The sequence below is a fragment of the Ursus arctos genome, unplaced genomic scaffold, assembly GCF_023065955.2.
Source record: "Ursus arctos isolate Adak ecotype North America unplaced genomic scaffold, UrsArc2.0 scaffold_10, whole genome shotgun sequence".
Lineage (NCBI taxonomy): Eukaryota > Metazoa > Chordata > Mammalia > Carnivora > Ursidae > Ursus > Ursus arctos.
Genome location: NW_026622764.1, coordinates 36,625,500 through 36,648,213, shown reverse-complemented (window position 1 = coordinate 36,648,213; position 22,714 = coordinate 36,625,500). Strand labels below are relative to the sequence as shown.

The 22,714-nt window shown below is 33.6% G+C and overlaps 1 non-coding gene across 1 annotated transcript; it reads left to right on the top strand.

Moving 5' to 3' along the window:
• The first annotated feature begins 16,189 nt into the window (after positions 1-16,189).
• LOC113251558 (U6atac minor spliceosomal RNA) lies at positions 16,190-16,317 on the top strand. The gene has a single exon (XR_003314536.1). It is a non-coding gene; the product is annotated as a U6atac minor spliceosomal RNA (small nuclear RNA).
• Positions 16,318-22,714: the final 6,397 nt, after the last annotated feature.

Below are 22,714 nucleotides of genomic sequence, written 5' to 3'. Positions count from 1 at the left end.
GTTTTTTCTGAGAAAAAACAAACAAAAATATCTTTAAGGTAGGTAGGTAGGTAGTCGATCAATGATCTATTCAATTTATCAAGGATTCAGAGCTTATTATTGTCAGTATTTTAGCATAAAACACTGTTTTCCAAGAATGCAAATACCTGTTCCAGAATAAACTATTAAAAAAACCTAGGAAATACAGTATTTTAAGAATTGAATAAATGAGTTTCACCAGAGGTTATGACTGCTGTTTTTATAGTCACTACTTTAAAAAATATAGCTTCTTTTCACAATGTGTGATATTCTTCTGTTATAGGTTATCATGTATATTTGGCAAAATGTTATCACAGACATAGACTTAACATATTACTTTAAATTTCTCAGATGTCCAAGACTAAAGGTCAAGAAAAATATGGGGGCAAAGAAACAGAATGAAGAACACATGGAAAGTGTGATGTAGGCGGCTTAAGGATGTATGATTAATGTCTAAGCATAAATAAGATATTCTGTAGCCTTATTTTCATAATGTAGCATTTCTGATGTAAATAGTTTATCATAATAAATGTCAGATAACATCAGGTCTGTGTGGGATGGAGTTACACTTAGGTCTAAAATGAGGTATGTCTCTTATAATGAGGGACAGTGAGGAATACCGTATGTTCCTTGCTTTCAAATTAGTAGTTCCATCTGTTTAACTAGTGTCAATTTCATCCAAAGATGCCTGGTGATCTGTGAGGATTCTGGAATGTGATAAACACCTTCCTTCTAGTATATGATAACTTCCAGGCCATTGAATCCAAAAAGTAGTTAATGTAAAGTGATAATAAGGACATGAGTAGAATATAACAGAAACCACAAAATTTGAGTCCAAATTCTGAGTTACTAAATCACATATCAATAATTATGCCAAATATTGCTGTGGTTAAAATTGTCTGCTTCAGTTGTGATGCTTAGTGTAAAATGAAAATATGTGGCCTTGGTTGAAACTTATTAAGAATTTTAAGACGGTGACACAAGTGTTCAAGCAAGAGTGGGTCCCTTTACCGACGGGATCTTGTGTAAACTGAACACATTGTCTGTTCGCAAAGCCAGCCCTGACTGTAGTTCTATACTTCAAATATTCCATTAAATTTAAGCTGTGACATCAAAACTAAGATATGTCAACAAATTTAAAACAGCTTATTATATTTAAAAAAAAAAAAAAAGCACCTCAATGTTAGGGGCACCTGCATGGTTCAGTTAGTTAAGCAACTGCCTTTGGCTCAGGTCATGATCTCCTGGGGTCCTGGGATCCAGAGCCCTTCATTGAGCCCTGCATCCTGCTCCCCGCTCAGTGGGGAGCCAGCTTCTCCCTTTCCTTCTGCCCCCCCCCACTTGTGCTCTCTCTTTTTTTCCTCTCTGTCATAAATAAATAAAATCTTAAAGAACACCTCAATGTTAATTTAAGAATTTAGAATAACCATATGCATACAAATGTTAAGTTGAATTGTGCAAAGTACATTTAATTGAATATGTTGTTTAACAAATTTGACCTCTGAAATACAAACATTAAACTTGTCTATAAAAAGTAATAATTTCCTTCTTCCTGCTTTTTGCTTGCTTCTACTTCTTACATTTTTTGTTTTGTAAACTTGATAAAGTTCACACATACGTTTGCAGAATTGCATACCCTTAGGTATACTTAAGTGGCAAAGAACTTATTGATGGGAGATTTCAAAATCCCACAGGAGTAGCCACTAGGTTCCCTGAGGACTTTGTGCCTTTAGCAATGCTCTGACCTTCTATTAATGGCTATACCTAGAGTATTCTACAAAATAGGAGGTACACTGTTGAGTTATATTGCTTAGGTTCAAATCCTAACACAGTCAATATCTGTATCTCTGGACAAGTTACTTATTAATTTTTTTCTAGTTGTTATCTGTAAAGTACTATTATAACACTTACTGAGGTAAGTACAGATAATACTAGTTATACTTACCTCATAGAGTTATGAGAATTAATTGAAATCTGTGGGAATCTTTCAACATAGTTTTAATGTAATATTTATTGAATAAAGGTTAGCTTTTATTGTGGAATGCATTATTTTGTATTCTTTTTATGTTACCCATGGGCCACAAGGAATTAGTCCCTTCTACTGTACAGGGAATAATTACAAGGGCTGATAGCAAAAAATATGTGAATGGTGGAGAATGTGAAAGCAATCACCAGTAATTTTTTTTTCAGTGCAGATTTGAGAAACTCTGAAAGAATAAATAGAGGTGCTATCTATCTTGAAGGGTGTTTAGAGATTATCTTACTGGGTACCTGAGAATGTTACCTGACTAAAATATATTTAGAAAGACTAAGATTTAGAGTCCATCCTGAACATTATTTATGAGTATAATTTAGAGAGTTCTAAAACAAACAGATAATGCTTAGGAGTGACAAAAGCAACCTGTATGTAATGTTGTATATACTTTTCTCAGGGTGGGATGTCTTACCCATCTTCAGCCTTGTACCATTGCCCCCACCCCACAACTCTTTTTGTAGGGTTAAGACTATTTGCACTGCTTGCTTGCCCAACCTATTCTACTTTTATTTCTATGAAGTTCCATCCTGAAATAATAACCAATATCTTTCCAAAAGAGGCTTCCCTTCTTGGATAATGAGATTGGGGGAAATTCATTAGTCTTATTGGCTAGTCTCTGTAATTTCAGAACTGAGTGCAGAGCCCAAAGTGGTGCCCATTCTCTCTTCTCTGAGATCATGACCTGAGCCGAAATCAAGGGTCGGACGCTTGAGCCACCCAGGTGCTGCAGCTGTAATTTCAGTTTTTAGCCACTTTTTAATCTTCAGACATTCCTCAAAACAAAGATATGTACACATGAGTCAGTTTCAACAGAGTTTATCAAAGTTTCATGGTATATTTGAACATGGACAAGGCTCTTATTTTAACTATCTGTTACTAGGTGACAAATTCTATAACTTAGTGGCTTAAAATAATAATTATTATTTCTCTTTGACCTTTAGATTGACTGGGCTCAGAGAGTAGTGTTAGCTTAGAATCTCACATGCAATTGCAGTCAGATAGCAAGCACCTGGAGCTGCAGATATCTGAAGCCTCTACCTCATTGGATATCCAATATAAAATTTTTCACTTACATTATGGGTGCCTTGGTACTCCTTCACCTCTTAACATAGTGTTTTAATCTCCATTTGGGCTGCTGACAGCTTGATGGTTTCAGTATAGTCTCATTTCTTACATGTGGCTGGCTTCTAAGGGAAGGTATTAACAAGGCAGCCAGAAGGAAGATACCAGTCCTCTCAGTGACTAGGCCTGGAACCAGGTAGGGCCATTTCCACCATATTTGATTTTTCCAGAGCAGTCACATGCCAGGCCAGATCCATAGGGTGGAGAAATAGATGGCATTTAATGGAGGAAAGGCATGTGTCTACTGAGAGGGTAGGAATGAATGGTAGCATATTGGACACAAGCTGCCACAACTTTTACAGGCATGGACCATACCCTTTTCTTCCTCCCTCCATGCTTTCCTTCCTTCCACACATATATATTGAGCATCTACTCTGTGCCCCCAAATGCATTGGGCACTAAACTCATTTATTACCTTTTATTTATAATCAGAATTTTGCTACAGTATGCACCAAGTTTTTTTTTAATCTTTTCCACATCATCAACTCTTCAATTTCCATTAGAAAGTACTATATTTATCTGTACAAAAAAAAAAAAGAAAAGAAAAAAGCACAAATTACAATACATTGCCAATAAATAATTTATTAAATGGAAAACCTCATTTTATTTATTTAACTGTATACATGTATTATTTTTCTCTCCTTGTAATGATTTTTTTTCTGAATCCTATGTAAGCATTGTTAGCAAAAGACTTAAAATAACTTCTTACCTTGCACAGTGCTCAATATATTTCTATCAAATTAGTAATTCAAAAAAAGAAGGTGTATTGTTAAAACCTAATAATAGGCATTTTGGTTTATATGCTTACTTTCCTATAAGCACTTCTTATTAGTTTCTGATTGAGAGAATATGCTTTTGAATTTGAAAATCAAAAGAAATTCTACTTCAGAGGTAAATAGGAAATTCAAGGGTAATTTCTACGAACATTTCACTGCTAAATAACATGTACATGTATTGGCACCATGAGAATTTTGTAAGAATTAATCACATCACGATTCTAAGTCACCTTGAAAATATATAGAGCTATGTTAAAAGGAAAAGAAGGCTAATAACATGTTATGTCTATACTAAAATGTTTGCTCCTATGATAATGAGTGCCAGTATTTTCTGACAGCTTTTCCGGAAATTCTTGTTTTGTTCCATCATTTTTGTTCCTTTGATATTCAGCTATATATAACTATTTTCTAACCCATCCGCAAAAATATTCAAATACAAACAGTAGAAATGTTAATGCAAGCAGTGAAGAAGGTTTGTTTTCTTCTCAAAACTCTGTGATTTAATATGCAATTTACAATATCTGGTTATAATTCTTTCTCTCATACAAGCTTTCAAAAATAAAAAGGTATATTTTCCTTTGATCTGAAAAAGGAAAAGTAGGAAAGGTTTATCTTCTTCAACAGACTTTCTTTTTCCCTCAGAAATTAACATAGCTGTGGATTTGCTTCAGTTGAGTAACCTGCTTTTACTGCACAAAATCAGACATGGAGGGTATTAGGCACTTATATTTAGTGAGGGGAAGGGTTTAAGATCTCTCAGATCCTCCTGAAAGGAAACACTGAGGCATATTTGTTATTGCTGTGGATGGTCGTATATACTAAATTTTCAGCTCTATTTCGTTCCACAGCTTAACATCATATATTTATAATATTTAGTTACAGGTTTGAAAGTAAAGTAATAATAAAATAAATTTGTTGGAAACCTGATTTAAAGAAGTCAAACACAGACTGGGAAAATTCATATTAAAATTACTTCTCTGGCTATTACATAAGGTTATGTTGGAAATTGCCCCCCTTTTTTTGGTCTGTAAATAAATTTTAATTTTTTAACAAGAATTTATTAAGTTTATTAAATTCCTAGTTACCTTCATAGGATTTAGTTGAAGGTATAAGACTCATAGGTGAAAGAATAAATCATGCTATTCTGGAAATCCTATGGTCTTCCGCAGGGTGTATTTAATAGAGTGAAATTCTTTATAAGTTCTGATTACATATCTGGTTGATTATTAGTAATATCTTTGAAGATTGGATTCTAAAATTTTATAAATGTAAGTATTAGGCTATCTTCATAGAGGGTTACAGATAAACAGAATTTGGAGAAATCTAAAAAGACTGCTTGTCCCAAAGTGTAGTCCCTACTAGCTTGCCACTTGTTTGAACTCATTGTTTATTACTTTGTCTTGTGACCAGCTGTACACCTAATATTGAGGTGTATGTGCTCTAGTATATACTCTATATTGGATCATAGGGTAAGAGAAGAATGTGGGTAAATATGACACAACTTCCTAAAGCATCAATATTAATAAAAGACTGGAGAAGATATACATCTAAATTAAAGTTAGGGTTGCAAGATTTGGTAAATAAAATATAGGACTCAGTTAAATTTAAATTTCAGGTAAATACTGATTTTTTTTAAAATGTAAGTATGTTCTTTGCAATATTTGGGACATACTTTAAAAAATTATTTGTAATTTATCTGAAATTCAAATTTAACTGAACAACTCCTAAAGTATTAACAGAAACAAAATGCACTGAGATATAAACATTTTATACAATTTAACAATAAAACAAGACAATTTGATAGTATTTTCTTTTAGAGTAACATTATATTCTCAGAACTGCCACTATTTCCCCCACCATGGCTAATTTATTTCATTTTACTTTTTTACAGTGGTAAGAATATTTAACATGAGATGTACCCTTTTAATAAAATTTAAGTGCACAGTACAGTATAGTTAATTATATTACATAATGTTGTGTAGTAGATCTATAGAACTTACTCATTTATGTAACTGAAAATTCATATTCATTAAACAGCAGCCCGTTTCCCCTCCCCTTAGCTCCAGACAGTCATTTTACTTTTTGCTATGAAACTAACTGAGTTTGATCCCTTATATAAGTGGAATCATGCAGAATTTTGTCTTTTTGTGACTGGCTTATTTATTTCATCAGCATAATGTTCTCCAGGTTCACCCATGTTATCAAAAGTGACAGAGTATTCTTTTATTCAGGCTGAATAATATTCCACTGTACATATGTACCACATTTTATTTATCTATTCATCTCTTAATGAACATTTAAGTTGTTTCCATGTCTTAGCTGTTGTGAATAATACTCCAGTGAACATGGAAGTGCAGATACCTCTTTGCAATTCTTATTTCAATTATTTGGTATGTGTATCCCTAAGTAGGATTGATGTATCATATGGTAATTCTGTTTTTTATTATTTTAAAATATTTTATTTATTTGTCAAAGATAGAGTGTGAACAAGCAGGGAGAACAGCAGACAGAGAGAGAAGCAGGCTCCCTGAGCGGAAGCCTGATGCAGGACTTGATCCCAGGACCCTAGGATCATGACCTGAGCTGAGGGCAGATACCTAACCCATTGAGCCACCCAGGAGTTCCTCTGTTTTTTATTTTTTAAAAAAATCCTCTGTACTGTTTTCCATAGTGGCTACACCATTTTACATGTCTGCCAACACTATAGAAGCATTCCAGTTTCTCCACATTCTTATCAACACTTTTATGGTTATATAACACTTTTATAATAGCCACCCTAACAGGTATGAAATGATGTTTCATTGTGGCTTTGATTCACATTCCCTGATGAGTAGTGATATTCAGCATCTTTTCATATTTTCGTATACATATTAACGATTTGGTTTTCTTTGGAGAAATGTCTATTCAAGCTTATTTTTAATAAGCTTTTATTTTTAATTGGATGGTGATGATTTTGCTATTGAATTGTATGAGTTCCTTTTATATTTTCGGTATTAATCTCTTCTCAAATATATGGTTTACAAGTAATTTCTCCCATTTCCTAGGTTGCCTTTTCACTCTGTTGATTGTTTCCTTTGTGGCACAGAAGCTTTTTAGTTGCAATCCCATTTGTCTAATTTTGCTTTTGTTGCTTATATGTTGGTGTCATATCCAAGAATCATTGCCGTGACACTGTCATGAAACTTTTCCATTACATTTTCTTGTAGGTGTTTTACAATTCTGGATCTCACTTTTATTTAATCCATATTGAATTTATTTTTGCATATGGTATAAGATAGGGGTTCAGTTTCATTCTTTTGCATGTTGCTATCCAGTTTTCCCAACACCATTTATTGAAGAGATTATTTTTCCTCATTATGTATTCTTGGCACTCTTGTTTAAGATCAGGTAATACTTTTATGCACAGGTTTATTTATGGGCTCTGTTCTATTCCATTGGTCTTTTTTTTTTTTTTAATGCCAGTACCATTCTGTTTTAATTACTATAGCTCTGTAAAATTAGGAAGTGTGATACCTCAAGCTTTGTTCTCTCTCAAAATTGCTGTAAAAGCCTGCCACCTCTTTTCCTTTATTCCTAGCTGTCCAGTATCCAGACAATGCTGATTCTTTCAGTGCTCTATCTTAGATGAGATAGAAGCCATCCCCTTAGGAAGCCCACTGAAAGTCAGGGTACTGTGGCCATTTACCCATCACTCTCTCTCGCCACCCTAAGGAGGAAGTTAGAGCTCAAGGTGCTTTCTCTCCATATTGAACTTTGCCACCTAGAGGAAGGGGCTCATGTGGGTAAAGTGAAATTATTCTTCTTGTCTGTTTCAGCGCAGTTTTTCTTGGTTTTATGCCCATCAGAGTTACTGCAACTTCTTAACTGGATTCTGGACCTCTCATAAAGGTATTTTAGTCCTTATGTCATTGTTAAGTAGTGTTTCTATGTGAGAACAGGGCTGCAACTTCCTATTCTACCACCTTGCTAATGTCACTTCCCCCACAATTGCTACTATTATCCATTTATTCTTGAAGAGTCATTTTGGTGAAAATTTTTGAGAAGCATTTCCATAAATACAAAATACTTAACTTACAGGTTTAAAAACATGGCTGCTAATTTTTTGACACTTCTCTACGGAAGTGGGGGGATTCATATCCTCTTTCCTTGAAACTGGGCAAGTCTGTCAGTATTTGAAGTAATTAAATACACTGGAAATAAAGCTAAGGCCGAACTGATCATTTAGTTTCTCCCTTGGGTTCAAAAGAGCATTTTCTCTTCAAGCTCTGAGGTATCATGTCAGAAGGCTCACCATCCTGAGGTTAGAATATTGTGAGAAGCTCACGTTTCTTGGGAGGCCTCACATAGGCATTTCAATAAACAATTCAGATTCACCTAACCTTCTAGTCGCCCCAGTCTAGGTGCCAGTCTTGTGAGCGAAGACCCTCAGAGATTACTTCAACCCCCTGTCATTCAAGTAACGCCAAGCAGTTAAAATCTTTCCAGCAAAGTTCCCAAACATGATGAAGCAGATACAAGGTGTTCTTGCCATGTCCTGTCTGTATTCCTTACCAACAGAATAAAATAGTTGTTTCATTCCACCAAGCTTTATAGCAGATTGTTAGCAATTGATAATTAGAATGGTATATAACTGAAAAGTTTAAAGTATTCACTGTTGCTAATATAATAACATGGATATTATATTTTAAATATTTTTATATTTTCAGACAGGGAGCAGAAAGATGGCTTAGATTAATTTAGTTTGAGCTCTTTAAAATTTAATATACCTATGAATCAACTGAAGATCTTGTAAAAATATAACTTTTGATTCAGTAGTTCAGAGGTGGGAAAGAAATATTACCTTTCTAATAAATTTCCATATAATGCTGATGCTGCTGGTCCATGGGCCAGTTTCTGAATTGCTACTTTACTTCCTTCATTTTGAATTTGAGAAAATTAAGAGAAAACATGATATTTAAAGTGATTAAATAGTTCTCTAAAATTGGCAATAAATGGTGGTAAGCCAGGTTGTATTCCTTAGCAGAGCCTGTGGTTGTGCATTATCAAGAGAGAATTATAAATGGAGAAGAGCATTATTTGGTGATAACTCATATATCAGTGACTATGTTAAGTACTTGTATATAAGTTATCTCACTTTTTCTTCTCCATAGTACTTTAACACAGATAATTTTATACTTGAATTAGAGAAGAGAAATTTAAGGTCTACAGTTCAAATGATCTATTGGAGGAGGGTGATGAAGCAGGGCTTGACTCCAGGACTTTTAGGCATTAAAGCTTTGATTCTAACCATGGCCTAAACTTTTCATGGGCACTGGGGGTTGGGTGATCATGCTGAAAACAAAGTGAAATAAAGAAAGGAAGCATCCTATAGAAAACAATGGGATGAAGGAAAATATAATTTCATATTTTGTAACTCCACCAGGAACTGCATCTATTCATACTACTTGGGATTGATCAAAACACACATTTTTTAGCTTTAAGTATAAATGTTAATGTTTATTTATCCATTTATTCATTCAATTAATATTTATTGAATAAAAGTATATTTCACAATTCCATGTAGATGGATACACATGTGAACAAGAAACAAAGTTCCTTTCATGATGTGTTTAATTTATCAGGAAATATAGTCTTAAAATTAATTGCAATAGTGTGTGTTGAATATTATAGTGTATGGCAATTACCTAGCAGAATATATGGAGGTAAGCTAACCGATCTCACATGGTTGTGAGAATACAAGAAGTAATACAGGTAAAAGTGTCTGGTATATAGAAAAGCTAAATACATGCTATTTTTCAATTATGCCTTCTTTTACTGCTGCCTCCAACCAGACAGTCAAATTGCATTTACCTGATTTAGGATAAATTCAGATATCTTCTCTCAGTGAATTATTGAAAGTAATATGACATGAAAATATGGTTAAAATAGTATAATTGGACTCTTTTACAAAGAAAATAATTGCTCAACTTTTAAAATTTCAGTATTTAAAACCACTGGGATAGCTAAGTAGTCTTATTAATCTTACTGTAGGGAGAACAGGGACAAATATTCATGTGCTTTTTTTTATTCGTTAAAGTATAATATTCAAAAATTGAAAAACATGATTCTCATATAAATATATGATAAGTATGTGTCAAAGAGTTTATTCAACTAATTAGTGAGGAAACCAGTCAGATATTAAAATTGGTTCAGAGAGCATGTGAAGTGCTAAGTATTTATAAGCAATTAATAAAAAATGTTAGTATAAGATTGCTAGATTAGATGCAAACTAGTTAATGCTCTACAATGCAATAAAGTTAAATCATTAGATTTTTTTCCCACTGAATGATTATATGTATATCAATCACACAAAAACCTGAAAGTAATAAGGAACTTCACCAAATCTGGATACCTAAATGAATTATCTTAATATTATTCTCCATTATGATTATAGAGGTCTCTAAAAGGTTTTTTTTTTTTTAAGATTTTTTATTCATTTGAGAGAGAGAGAGAATGAGTGAAGGCAGGAGCAGAGGGGAGGGTCGGGGGGAGGGTCATTGGGAAAGGGAGCAGCAGACTCCCTGCTGAGCAGGGAACCCAATGTTGGGCTCCATCCCAGGACGCTAGGATCATGACCTAAGCCAAAGGCAGTTGATGACTGACTGAGCCACCCAGGCATCCCTAAAAGTTAATGTTCGTTGCAAAAAAGGGCAGGTTTTATTCTGCATAGCCTGACTGTTTACATATCTGCAGCAAGATACAGACTCCTTGAGTTTGTACTATAAATCTAGAGCCATATAAATCAATTGAGCAACCACTAAGCCAGAGAATTAACCACTGTCCAGTAAATTTAATATAGTATTGTTTATGTGTGAATTAGTCTCATTTTGAGATGCCCCAAATTTGCTAAAGTTTCTGGTCTGCAAGAAGTCGTCTTCCTAACAGCTGAGAGATTAGGTCTCAGCAAGCCAGACATCCTGACTGTGTAGCAGACATTAGCTTTATATGGAAAACGAATTCTTGAACATGATTGAACCAGAAACAAAAACAAAAATACAAAATCATTAGCGAAGAAAAAAATTAAAGAGAAACAGACTCAGATAGTTAAAGTTCTGCTGCCACTTGGGATTCACTCTGGGATAAGAAAATATGTGTCAGTGCTTAAGCGGCCCATGAGGTATACTTTTTAGCAACGCTGTTTAAAGATGGTCAGGTTTCTCCCCTTGGGTGTATTAACAGGACAAACTCTAAAATGATTGAAGTGTAATTTCCCAAAAGTTAAGAACATGACTCCTTAAACTATATAATGAGTATGTATTAAAATTTTATTCAAGTCATTAACTAATAGGAGATCCATTAAGATTTTCAAAGTTTTTTGAAGACCATTAAAGATACTAGGTATTTACATGTAGTTTAATAAAGGAATTTTTGGATAGATTTCTGGATTAAATACAAAACTGGTTGATAACCAACTGAGTATTCAGTCTAATCTTTGGAGTTATCATTTTCACTGCACAGAAATTATATGCATATTGATTGGAAAAACTGTTGGCTATTATGTAATTTCACAATCTCTATAATTATTAACCAGTAGCCTTAACAGATCTTTTTTTTTTTTTTCTGAAAAGCCAGTGAAGTTGAATTTTGTTTTTGTTTTTTTCCTGAAAACTTGTAAAAGTCAATACGTCCATATTTTTGGAAAAACATATGGTGGATAATAACTCCTAAAACCCTGCTAGAACAGATTTCCTTCCAGTTAAGCATCTTAATATATCTATCTTTTTTTCTTCATTTTCTCCCTCTTTTTTCTTGATTTTTGTCACAGTTGAAATCCATTGTCAGTGAAGAGCACCTTTTTTGATACTGCTTGAAAAATTGTGGGGAAAAATATCTGATTCACTATATGATTTACAGATTTTCTTTTTGTCCTTATTCATTATATGACTTACAGAATTATATGATCAGTTTCCCTATTATGATCAATGTTAACCATGGTGTTATAAACAATTTTGCATTCGTTTTGATTCATGTAATAGTTGTAAAACGTCTTCTTTCAGTTTTCTTCTCTTGCTTATTAAAAGGATAAATTAAGGGGCGCCTGGGTGGCACAGCGGTTAAGCGTCTGCCTTCGGCTCAGGGCGTGATCCTGGCGTTATGGGATCGAGCCCCACATCGGGCTCCTCTGCTATGAGCCTGCTTCTTCCTCTCCCACTCCCCCTGCTTGTGTTCCCTCTCTCGCTGGCTGTCTCTATCTCTGTCAAATAAATAAATAAAATCTTAAAAAAAAAAAAAAGAAGGATAAATTAAGACATTCTCTTTTTTTTTTTTTAAGATTTATTTTACAGAGAGAGAGAGCATGAGAGTGTGGGTGGGGAGGGGCAGAGGGCAAGGGAGACAAGCAGACTAGACTCCCTGCTGAATAGAGAGACCAACACAAGGCTCAATCTAAGAACCCTGAGATATTACCTGAGCTGAAATCAAACATCGGACGCTTAAGTGACTGAGCCACTCAGGCACCCCTAAGGGATAAATTGAGACATTATGAATTTTCAACTTACCTAGTGAAATCTAAAGGCAGAATATAATACATTCTTGGAAGATGATACAATAATTTTGGCAATATGCTAAGAAAGCTTAAAGATGATCAGTTTCTTATTGTATCATTTTTCTAGGTGATTCCATCATTGTTCTTTTCCATTTTCTTTTTGTTTTAGATTTATTTTAATAAATGAGCAATGATGAAGTAATTCTTAGGAAAATTAAACAACAAAATATTTCAATGTATGGGAAATACAGCTGGCCCTCGGACAGCAGAGGGCTTAGTGGTGTTGACCCCCTGTACAGTCAAAAATGTGTATATAACTTCTGACTCCTCAAAAACTTGGCTGCTAATAGTCTACTGTTTACAGAAGCCTTACTGATAACACAGTTAATTAATAAATGTTTTGTATGTTATATTTATTATATACTGTATTCTTAAAATAAGGCAAGGTAAAGAAAAAAAAACATTAGTAAGAAAATCTTGAGGAAGAAAAACTGCATTTATAGTATTGTACTGTATTTATAAAAAAAAAAAAATGTGTGTAAGTGGACCTGCACAGTTCAAACCCATGCGTAAACTGTATAAGGTAACTAAGATCCAATGTGTATGCTAGATTTATAAAAAGATGCAGTGAATGTGTATTTTAATTATGGGATAGAATGAGTTTTATTCAATTAAAAAACAATAAATTTTCTTGTTCTTTGGAGAAGAGCTAAGAAAGAATAAAATGTCATAAAAGATCATGTCTTAACGAAGAGTTAGAACTCTTCAAAAAAGAAACTCAAAAACTGAAATTGGGTCCAGTGGACCCTGATGGCCTACCACATGGAGTGATACTACCATTGCATAGATAACAAGTTATCAGTCAGGATTAGTCGCATGGTCATGTTAGAAGACAAGAAGCTAACAATCCATATGGCTATAAATCAGTGTGAAACAATTTCATCTACCAGTCATTTGTAAATAAAATCCCAGTTGTCATGAATATAATCACACAAAAAAGCAGAAATACTCTTATACTCCCCTAAACTATGACTAACCACATGATAAAACTGGCAGTATCATCAATGAAATGAGTACAAATTGCTAATTTCATGATAAGGTAATCATTAGGTTGAACAAATAAATATAATTTTATTTGTATAACTTTTGAAACACTATAGGTAACTTTTTTTACTTTGCATTAATCAAAAAGAATACAAAAATATGATTAACCATTTTCTAGTATTCTTTGTGTTATCGGACTTCCTAAAAATATATTCATTGACATAATCTGATAGGCTATAGTATATAAGAATGAATTAACAAAGTAATTGTGTAAAATATGTTTTAAAATAAATCTTAGTATTTTATTCAAAAATAGACTTTTTGCATGTACATGCATGTACTGTTATGGCATGATATTAATCCGTTCAGATGTCATTTACCATATTATGCATCATACTTATATTAAATCATAATAATTTGCTTTTTCCTCTATATCCAATCACACCTTTTTTATCATTATTATTATTATTATTATGAGAGGGGGGAATGGGCAAAGGGAGAGAGATAATCTTAAGCAGAATTCTTGATCAGCCTGGAGCCCAATGCAGGGCTCTATCTCAGGACCCTGAGATCATGACCTGAGCCAGAATCAAGAGTTGGACAGCTAACCAACTGAGCCACCCAGGCACCCCACTATATCTAATCACGTTTTGAACTTTATAAAACCAACTAGTATATTTTGACCTTAATGCCTGGCATTGAGACTTATGATACGGGAGAGACTTAAATACATTTCTGATGTTGCAAATAGGATTTCTGAAAATTTAGTTAATTAATTTATTCATTCAAAAAATATTTATCAAGTGCCTGTTGTGGTTTGGGCACTCTTCCACGCCTAATGTCTAAGAAGTCAATAAATTTTTCTTAGATGAATGGGCATGTAAAGTAAAACCTACTTGTTGTTTTACTAGGTTAGCTTCTTAAAATGTCAACTTCTCTTTATCTTGTAAAGAATGATAATCCTTGTTTAGACATGATTACATTCTAGATGAGTAGATGTTAGATAAATATCTCAGTTTGAAGGCCATTTTAGTTTATTAGCCAAGATTTTTAGAGGGGAATGTCCTATTTTATTAGGAAATATATTTTTCCTATTTTTGGTAAGCTATTTACTTGCTATATTTGCTTTAAATAGTTTTTCTAGAAGATGTGTTTATTCAGGCATTCAGACATAAATAATGGCATAGCAAATTAATAGGTTTTGGCTACATCAACATGTACTTTCTTTATATTATCATATCTTTTATTATTTTTTGATTGAATTCTATTAAGCTGGGCTTATTTTTTCTTTCTACACAGGGATTTACACTTTCACTGTGTAGTCTGATGTCTGTAGAATTAAATTAAAGATTCAGATTCTACCAAAGATCTATGGCTAGAGTCCCTGTCGATCATTGTACACTTAAACTAATAAAAATAATTATTTCAGTTCTGTTCTCATATCTTTTTCAGGTGGTTTCACAATACCTTAAAATATATATTCTTTAAGATGCTATTTCAGGGGCACCTGGGTGACTCAGTCGTTAAGTGTCTGCCTTCGGCTCAGTGAGTGATCCTGGTGTTATGGGATCTAGCCCCGCATCAGGCTCCTCCGCTGGGAGCCTGCTTCTTCCTCTCCCACTGCCCTGCTTTGTTCCCTCTCTCTCTGGCTGTCTCTCTGTCTGTCAAATAAATAAACTCTTAAAAAAAAAAAAAGATGCTATTTCAATTCAGTAGTATCTTGATGGTATTTCACTTTTCCTCCCAAAAATTGTCTTCTAGGAAGAGTTCACTATATGATTAAGACTAAAATTATAGAAATCTAAGAAATATTTACTAAAGAGGAGTATATGGTTGTATCTCAAAGAGATATTAGGATTCTAGATGTGTGTTGTATAAAAAGGATAATATGAAATACTGTTCTTCAAAGTGTTTTGCCACATATATTTTAAAGATTCACCTTTTTTGTATTTCTCAAGTAGTACTAGGAGTGCACATGCTTATTTTTTTATAATTTTAATGTTAATGGCAGAGGAGGGAGGGATATATAAATCCTGAACTGAAATCTAAAGCCTCATCTCTGCTTTAAAACATATTACTGTTTACAGACAGTATTTCAGAATGTCAACATGAATGGAAGTGTCAAATTGATGCTTAATACTAATTTGTTTATTTATGCTTGATTGCACTTAGATGATAAAAAGGTAGGTATCAAAAATAAAGATTATTTTGAGACACTGAAGTAGGTTTCCCTTTGGTTTCATTGCCATAAATCCCATTAGCGTTAATTGGAGATTTACATGTGCATTGAGAGAATAATATACTTCATTATTCTTGAATAACAGCTACTGACTTTTAAAGGCCATTTAGAATGTGTGACAGGAAACAAATAAAAGCATTCCACTTAACTTTTTGAAAGTTATTTTCATTTAGCAGAAAGTGAAACAAAAGGCTTCACAAACATTCCACTGCCATAGTTTTAATTTTACAATTTCAACAACAAAACCTTTAAAATTCTCTTTTGTAACTTAGCTAGCTAGTGAATATGTAAAGTAAGTATATCTTGAGTCTGCTTTATGGTAGGTGACCTTGACTCTGAAGAGCATATGCTCTTTACTTTGTTGTTGTATTTGAACCGTTAGAAATCTACTGTGAAAGAAAATGATGCCTCTAGTGTTCAAGTAAGATTTCATGTTGCATGAAAGGAGAGAAGGTTAGCAATCCCCTTTATAAGGATGGAAGAGACCCTTGGGCCTGACACAACATGCATAGGGTTAAGGCACTGGTACCTACTTCATGGTATCTAACTATCATTTTTATAGGTGATGGGGATTAAGGAGTGCACTTGTGATGAGCACAGAGTGATGAATGGAAGTGCTGAATCACTGTATTGTACACCTGAAACTAATATTACACTGTATACTAACTGGAATTTAATTAAAAAACTTTAAAAAAACCGAAATAATTAAGATTTTTTGAAAGATCACCTTGGGATATTATTAAAAAAATATGTAGTAACTGTTGGGCACTTATATGACAGTCACTATTTTAAGCACATTTCAAGTATGAATTTATTAACACTAAATAATCCTGTGAGGTCAGTATTATCATTATCCCTATCTTATAGGTGACATAATAGAGGCATCAGAAGGTGAATTAGCTTGCTTACGTTACACACACAGTATTGGTAGAGTTGAGATTTGAACCCAGGCTGCATAGCTCAACAAATGGAGCTCGTTGTGGTTATTTAGCTCAAATGAGTTAGCTTTGTCCTAAAATATGAACACACAAGTCAGCAAATTAAAACCTCCTAGCTAATCCAACACATTTTTTAGAAGTCATGTTAGATAAACTACCATTACTCGTACTTCACAGGATTATTTCATCAATCACCTCATATAGCAAAATATTTCTTCCAACCTCACACTATAATCTCACTGAGAAGATTTTCCAGTGACAGTTTCAGAGCTCTTAAAAGAGCTAACATATACAGAATGCTTTTCTAAGACAGATGCTATTTTAAGCATTTTTTTTCATATATTAAACCCAACAACAGCCTTCAAGATAGATACAGTTGCTGTCCTTCTTTTATAGGTGATCAAACTGAGGCAGAGAAAGGGCAAGTTCAAATGTGAAAAGAATTAAAACACAAGCAGCCTAATTCCAGAAAGAAGACATGATTATGATTGAAGAAAACTGGATGTTGAATTCACTGAGCTTGGATTTAAATCCCACATCATAGTGCCATTGAGAGAGAGAGGGAGAGAGAGCACTCTCTGTAGATAAGCTAAAAAGAGTCAAGCCAACAAAAAGTTGGTCTGCTTTTTATTATCATCATGGACAGGCTATTTTTTTTTAAATGTTAGGGAAAAATACTCTTCCCTACTGAGGTGAGATGCTCCCACCACCTCTACATTTCTTTCATACACTTACCAGGACCAACCCTTAGTACATGTTTTGACCCTGAATTAATAACATGAAAATAGGGTTAGAAATAGGTGGCCCACAGGATTGTAGTAAATGAGAAAACACAAGTGAAATAAAGAGTTGTAATATCCTCTTTATAATAAGATTCATTTAATTTGAGGCAAAAAGTGTATAACATTTGGCTTCTGAAAAAAGGTTCCAGTACTTGGCCAGCTATATCTCCTTCACATTAACTCACTGCCCACACTCAGGGAGCCAAAACAAAAGTTCATAGAAAGTCTGGTGAAGGTGGGTAGTGCAGGTTCTCATTCCATATCTGCCATACATGTAGGCTTTAGAATGTGACCTATAAATTTCAAACCCCAAGATACTGATTGTAGAATTTTGTGAGCTTTTTTTAATGTTTCGTGACTCAAATTAATTAATTTATAAATAGAATCAGAAGAAAATGTTGGGACCTTAATACCACACAAGAGATATAGCACATCCCTCAAGCTCATTATTGATTTGTTTATTAAGCAAATAGTATTGAACACTTTGTGCCAGGCATGTCCTAGGTTCTGGGAATATCTATTTGCTTTCTATGACTGCTGTAACAAATTGCAACATACTTATGGCTAAAAACAGCAAAATGTATTATCTTATGCTTTTGTAGTTTAGAAGTCTAACATGTTATCACTGGTTTAAAGCCAAGTTGTTGGCTGAGCTGCATTCCTTTCTGAGGCACTGTAGGTAAACCCATTTTCTTATGTTTTCCACCTTCTAAAAGCTATCCATATTCCTTGTCTCACGGGCACCTTGCATCTTCAAACCAGCAATGTTCGGTTTAGTCTTTCTCCCATTGAATCATTTTGACACTGATTCTTCCACCTCCTTCTTTCACTTATCAGGACATTTGTGATTACATGACTTCCACCCCTTTATAATCCAGAACAATTTCCCTATTTTAAGGTCCGCTGATTACAAGCATAATTCTATTTGCAATTTTAATTCTCCTTTGCCATGTAACATACTTGCAGGTTCCAGGGATTGTAGGTTCTCATAGACATCTTTGTGGACCATTACTTTACCTGCTGCATCATCTCTTTCACACATTACTTAAAACTTGTAGAAGAGAGATTCTGATTACCTGAGTAAGCAAATAAATATGTATTTCAGAAACTGTGATACATGCTATGAATATTTTGTGGTTTTATGAGTGTTTAAATCATGGAGAGCCGATCTAGATCAGGGAATTTTTCCTTAGTTATGTTTGTCTTGACATTTAGAGGAAAAGTGTAGTTCAATTACTGAAGGAATCAAGGGAGAGTTTTCTCATAGAACCACATACAAGGGTTTAGAAGTAAGGGAAAGCAAGACACGTGGAGGAATAAAACAAAAGACGGTGTGCCTGGAGCAAAATGAGTCTTATAATTCAACTTTAAGCCACTACCAATGATCTGTAATATTCTACTGGTTGAAATGTTAAGAATAAAACAGGGAAGAAAATTTGGGTTCTTCATTTTATTCTACCCCCGGGAATGACTCATGCCCTTTTTAAATTATATCTTTGGCTCTGGGTATTGTAAAAGAATTTGCTCAAATGTGTAGAGTGCACTGTTGTTTTGTTTTCAGTTCTCTGAAATATTTAGAGTATTTTTAAGCCTATCATGCAAGTAAAATCTTTAGTAGTTCTGTAGAATTTGAATGTTTCAAATCATTTGTCACTTACTACGCTTATATATACTTAGTGATTTTCTCTATTATCATTTGAGTTTTGTATATATTAGTGTGATAATTCTATCCATATCAGTATTAAAGATTTGGTCTTTTTTTTTTTAACAATTGAAAGAAATAAGAGGAAACTCTACATATTAAGAATATTTCATTATCTAAGCTCTTTCCAAGGAGGGTGAGATTTTGGGGTGAGGTTACTATTTTGATAGTTTCAATTCATTCCTTCTTTTATCCATTCAGAAAGTATCTCCTGATCACTGACTTTATCTAAGTACTATGGTAAGTATAGGGTTCTAGAGGTGGATATAATGGATATGGTTCCCCTCACTGTGTACAAAAATCTGTTCTATTTCTGTTACTGCAATGAACAGATTAAATAATTGTATCAGTCTGGTCTGACGAAAAACATGTTATGCAACATAAATAACAGTATCAGTAGCCAGTTGTGTATAGAATATAAAAAACAACAATAGATAACTTGTTATGAATTTATTCTGGAAGGCAGCTAGAAAGGGTTCCAAATCCCTAGAATTGAATTCCTAGCCCCTAGCACATGGTAGCACTTCTTATAGACTCTGTATTACCATGGAATTTATTACATTAAAAAAATTTGCCTATCATCTGTCTTTCATTTGGTATAAAAGCTTTTTAGAGGCAAGTACCATGAATTATTTGTCCTTTTCCTTAAGAAATTCAGTAGTATATGGAATGTAGTATATATTGAGAATCTTTAAATTAAACTGAAATCAAATATCATCTGGAGGAATTAAATCATATTGATGGGCAATTGATTTATGAAAAGCTATGCCATTTCTGTGCTACTTCAACATATAAAAAAACTTTAAGTGATACATTAATCATTTTAACATAGTATATAATGGTTTAAGTTATTTAAAATAATGCTTCAGTAATCCATGTGCAAGTAGAATAAATAAAATTCCGTGCAATTTCAGCAATAAAAATTTAGATCTGTTCAGATAAGATCAGAATAGAGCTTTTTAAAAAATTCATAAATCTCATAGCTCAAACATAGCTCTGTTATGTTGTGTTAATTTCTATGAACCATGCCATTCATGAATCTATAGTTGAATGGGCTATCTTGTTTCACCATGTGACTCCCATGAGTTCTGTTAGTTACTGATGATACTGGTTGAAATATTTTTTATAACAATTATAACAAAATTTCAAATTTTCTAATGATTTTAAACAGTACAATTTAACATTCTTTCCAGAGATAAGGCTGCTTTATTCTGGTAAACCTGAAAAATAAAATTGATCACAATGAAGAGAAGGTAAAGGCTACTATAAGATGATGTATATTGGATAAAATATATTAGGTATATTAACCTTTCAATAAACTAGAATAAGGTGAATATTTTCTTTTTGTGCTAAAGTTTGGCTTATAAGAGGAAAGAAAAATAAAATTATACTTACAGTTAATTTAGTAATCATATATATTCACAGTGTTAGACAATTGCAAAGGTCCTGCCATAACACAATTAAAGGAACTTAAAAGGCTGATACCCCTGTTTCTGAATTTCATTCATTGGTTGAGTAACCCTACTAAATTAACACAAGTTCTCTGATTCTCAGATTCTGTATCAGAAAAGTGGAATAATAATACCATGGAATTGTTGTGGAAATCAAATGAGACTTTATTTATATATGAGGTGATCGATAGAATGCTTAACAGAGAATTCTCACTATTTGATAGCTGATATGCTTATTATTAAGTAGTTGTTATCTGACCATAACATTCTTGCTAATATATTTCTATAACTGTATTAGTCTTCTTAATAGTAGATGTTAAGAAAGCCAAACTAATGAAGAGGGACAGAAAAAGTAATGCGAAGTAGCTTTCTAACCTTGGCATTTTGAAGCTTTGGCTGTGACATGATAATGACCTCAAGGCATGTGTTTAGAGCCTTTTTCGGTTTGATGTTTCCCGACCTTCTCTGACATTCTTCTGACCCTCCCAGCAGTTTTTTTCCAGCACTCTTCAACATTTCCTCAGCTTCCTGGCTGTGCTTCAACACTCTTGGAAATTTTCCCAGATGATTCATGAAAAAGCATGTAGAGTAAGAACCTCAGGGTCACAGACTTAGAAGAGGGGATTCTGAAGGGCAAAATAAGACTATCCAATGTAAAAGTTGTTCATGACTTAACAGAGAAGTTTTAACTAAAAGAAAATATCACTGTACTGAATAGAATAAACATGAGGATTTTATAGAGTCAAATAAATCTTCTAAAGAAAAGAAAATTGAACTGAGTAGGAGTGATTTTTGTAGTGGAGTTTCTATTTTAACTGTGGTTTTTCAGGTTGCATAGTTCACATAAGGTCTCTCCTATACACATGTATGAAGAGAGGTTGATATATCCAAAGCAAATAGTATCTTTGTAATTTCCATTAGATGTTTGATAAAATAACTATAACATAAACTAAGGCCCAAAGAAAGTTTTAAATTCAAGCTTTACCATAAGAATAGATTTGTCATAGTAATTGTTAATAGAGATAATTTTCAAAGTAAATATTTTAAAACAAAACTCATGCGAAACAATGTGGATTGTAAGATAAAAGAGCTTTAAAATGGACTGAAATTGTAACTCACTGTGATGAGGCAATAGCTGTAAGTATATAACACTTGTGTTTCTCAGCTACTAATGGCCCTATTTTTGATGGTGCCCTTTATGTTGGACAGTATGCCATTCCCTCCCTGACCTGGAAACTATCATGACTCTTGTTTGTCAGTGTGTGCCAGATGTACTAAAAAATTTCAGAAGTGGAAAATCTGGGCTGACTGCTGATATCCTCTTGGTTCAAGTTGCAGGGCCCCTTGAATCTGAAGGCATAGTAGCCAGCCAGCATTTACCCAAAGGCATGGGCAATGCTGCAGAAACTGACAAGGCCAATTTCAAAGGTCTAGTTTTGTTGGGAGTTCACATAGTTATATAAGACCTCTGATATATTGGCACCTACCGGAGAATTTACCACCCACTCCCAAGTCCTATTTCTGATCAGGCATAATGACACTCCTATCCTTATTAGTCCAAAGCCAGTCTCTTTCTCTTTTTCCTCCCACTCCATTACTTAATTCTCTGGACTTAGCTTTTATAAAGGTCTGGAAGAGTCCATGGTTCCTTGTTATCATGCCACTTTGATTTTCCAGCCTTCAAAACGAACAAACAAACAAAAACTTTAGTAAAAGATTTGCAAATGACTTAGCTATTGAAAAGCAGTTGGGTATGATAGAAAGTGGATGCATACACATATCTCAGCAGTTTTTTAAGGTTAAGCATTTGATCTCTGAGGAATTGTATTTCTCCTTCTGTCCTTGCAAGATAACATCCTGACCCTAAGTTCACCCATTTAACAAGCACTGTATTTACTGAACACCTTTTATAAGTGAGATACTGTGTTAAGTGAAGGATATAAAATGGTGATCAAAACAACGTGGTTTCTGTTTTCATGAAAATCACAGAGTAGTGGGAAGGATAGACAGCAAACAAATATGCATATAATTATAATTTATAAGATAAAAGAACAAAAAGATATACGTGGATTCCACATCAAAA